This window comes from Aspergillus pseudonomiae (assembly GCF_009193645.1).
Source record: "Aspergillus pseudonomiae strain CBS 119388 unplaced genomic scaffold BDV37scaffold_247, whole genome shotgun sequence".
Classification (NCBI taxonomy): domain Eukaryota; kingdom Fungi; phylum Ascomycota; class Eurotiomycetes; order Eurotiales; family Aspergillaceae; genus Aspergillus; species Aspergillus pseudonomiae.
Window position 1 is genome coordinate 4,226 of NW_022476239.1, and position 3,444 is coordinate 7,669.

Below are 3,444 nucleotides of genomic sequence, written 5' to 3' on the forward strand. Positions count from 1 at the left end.
ATACTATCAAGCTCTGGGATACAGCGACGGGCACCGAGCGCCAAACACTCAAGGGCCACTCAGGTTGGGTCGAGACAGTGGCTTTCTCGCCCGATGGGTGTACTCTGGCGTCAGGCTCAGACGACTATGCGATTAAGCTCTGGGATACAGCGATGGGCACCGAGCGCCAGACCCTCAAGGGCTATTCAGGTTCGGTCGAGACAGTTCTGAATGAAACTACTTCTCACTCACAAATATGCTTATGGAATGCTTGGATTTCTTTAAAAGGTGAGAATTTGTTGTGGCTCCCTGCTGAGTATCGTTCATTTTCTTCTTATGCAGTCAAAGACACTACAATTGCGTTAGGGTATAGGGATGGGCGGGTCTGTATAATAGGATTCCACTTGTAGATTTAAATCACTTGAGTCTCTTATTTTCTAATCTCTTTGTAATAGAAGGGCCTGGGATAGCTCAGATTTATATACCACTTTTTGCCTTTGTAAATAAGACCTATTCAGTGGTTTCTAGATAATTCTGTAAATATGGCTAACTTGCTATTTTCTCTTATTCCCGATGGTTCCGAGCTAAGGGACAAAAGCCGAAATTACTTTGATATATGTTTTATGTAATATTATATGTCAGTACAGGACACGGCACTGATCGGGAGAATCATTATTCCATTCCAATCCAAATCCAGCCTAGCTTAGTTTCATACTAGGGTTACTGAAACAATCAAAGAGGGTAAGTGGTGACACCGGTATCCGGACACACTGTACTAGAAGAGAAGACGGGCGGTACCTTGCAGACTGTATAATAGGAAAGGACTCTGTATGAATATATGGCAACTGTAATTGTGCCATATCAAAATTGTTGAGTGGTTGAGGCTGTCATTGTGTGCCGAGCGGGAACTAGTCTCGGCCCGATGGCGATCCCGCCCGCAGGGGTTGCCGAACCCCATCCCACAAACACGGAAGAAACACCACGAATCTTCACGCAAGAAGTTTTTTGCCCAAGGATCCCATTGACAAGAAAACGCCGCAAGAGGGGTGTAGATACGGAAGAAAATGAGCCGATCTCGAACTCTGAATTCGCGACCTGCGGGGAAAACAATGGAAGGGTGATAAATCAAGATGTTTGGCATTTCTTTACTAGCTTTAAGGAGGCACTTGCCTACTAAATAGAAATAATTGAGGTAGTAAGAGTAGAAATTTGGGAACTGAAAGTGGAGCAGCAGTTCCTGTAAATATAGAATGTAGAATTGCGAGAGGAGATTTAAGCCCTCCGGGCTAAAACCGAAGTATAATAGCTGAACACGCCCCCGATAAAATCCTGGGCCGTAGTGGTAGCCGGTAACTCTGTACCAGACCCTAAAAGAACTGTTTCATGTCTCTAAAATGAACCGAATTACGTTAGAATCAGCACCGCACTGACTTTTGATGAAGAAATTGATAATGATCGCTTCTTGAGGTTCCTGTCGACCGATGCGGTAAATACACATATTAGAATAGCTCTTCTAAATACGGAATTTACTAAAGAAGTGTAGGTGGCCAGTATTGGTCCTATAAAAATAGGATATGTTATTCGATTCCGAGATGCTTAATTCGTTGAGATAGCCCGGAACAATACCGAGTGGTTTAAAGAACTGGGAAATAATACTAAAGTAGTGAAACCTTGGTTTGGTATTGTGGTCTACCGAGTTCCTATAGAAGACTTTAATTTAGAAGAGAACAAGAAACAAGGAATAGAGAAGATTATGATAGAAAATGATCTTTATAAAAAAGAATTCCGGGTTGAAGACGTTGTATGGCTAAAGAAGAGAGATATGTCTATGGGCAAGTCGGCCTCGATGGGGATTTGGCTTGATTTATTGGAGGTAGTGGAATGGATTATTAACAATGAACTGCTAGTAGGGTAGAGGTTTATCGGAAGCGTCGAACCTTACCGGGTTGAATAGAAAAGATGTCGCCGTTGTTAACAATTTGGCTATTTAGCTTGGTTATGTAAAGAGCGAGTGAAATGTGGCTATTGTGCAAGAGAGCACGACTAATGTTATTGCTTCCCAGGAATAAGACCTAGATGCTTAGACTGCAACGGAGAATATTTAATAGGAGACTGGTTGTGCCAAGCATCCTTTAACCCTAGATTATCCCAATAATACCAAACCTTCGTATTCTACAGTTGAATATCATGAAATCGAGACCGGGAATGGAGGCCCTTATTAATGACTACCAGAGTCAGAGTCTCGATATACTCCTGATCCAGGAATTACTAATGACTGCTTACCAGACCTATATTAACCACAGCGCATGGCGATTCTACTAATTAACCTATGTTAAGGAATCAGTCCGGTTCCGCAATCTGCTCTATGTAAACCGAAGAATCTTAATGTCCTTACACCGCCAAATCTATTGCAATTATCTGGATGTGGTGGCTATTAAAATCTGGATCCCAGAGCTATAATATCTTGTTTTTTCTATCTATGTTCTATTAAGTGTATTATATGATATGGTTGAGGCCAACAGCGCTTAACAGGTTTTAGAAGTAATCTAAATAAGTATTTAACGGTACACTAAAGGAAACCACCGCATAACTAAACTTATCCTAGCTGGTGATCTTAATTGTTATCACCTAGCATGGAGCCACTGGCTGGTATACCACCGTGTCGCACAACACGCAGAAGAATTGCTCGATTTTTTCTAAATCCACGACCTACAATGGTGTTTGGCCCTAGATTAATCGACTTTCTGGTCTCTCAGCGATCCTGGGAAGGCCTTAGTCCTAGATCTTACCTTTATAAACGATCCAGCAAGGCTGATTAGATGCCATCTTTACTACGATCACTATAGGTCAGACCATCGTGGGATATACTTACAATGGGACCTACACCCAGAATACAGCATAAAATCGAAACCGAAGAGGGCATATGACCGCGCTGATTGGGCTAAAGTAGGTCAGAGTATACTCTCTCTAATTGATCTATAACTAGAAATCCTGTTATAGTAGGATCTAGACCACGCGGTGTAAAATCTGATTTAAATAATTATTACTGTTCTCGACTAGCATGTCCTAGTCCAAAGGCTATTCCTATATTCTAAAAAATAGTTTACTGCAGAACTTAAAATCCAGCAGATCGAGGTTAACCAAAGCCACCGGAGATGGTAGGATGGATGTGCTAATCTAGGGCCCAATAATCCAATAACGAAAACCCTTTTTGAAGAAACGCGACGCAAAAGACGAGAATGGACGAGGGCCATTGAAAAGGCAAAGGCTGGTCACTGGAAAGAATTTCTCGATAAAGCCGGCGAAGGCTATCTCTGGAAGGTAGCCACCTACATGCGGCCCCGAGATGCTTATATGAACATTCCATCACTTACAGCTGTTTGCAAAAGTGGTGCAACTCCATATACTTTTGAGTTCTTTCCCAAGCCCTACTTCAAAAGGAAACCAAACTGTATGTGGTAGAGT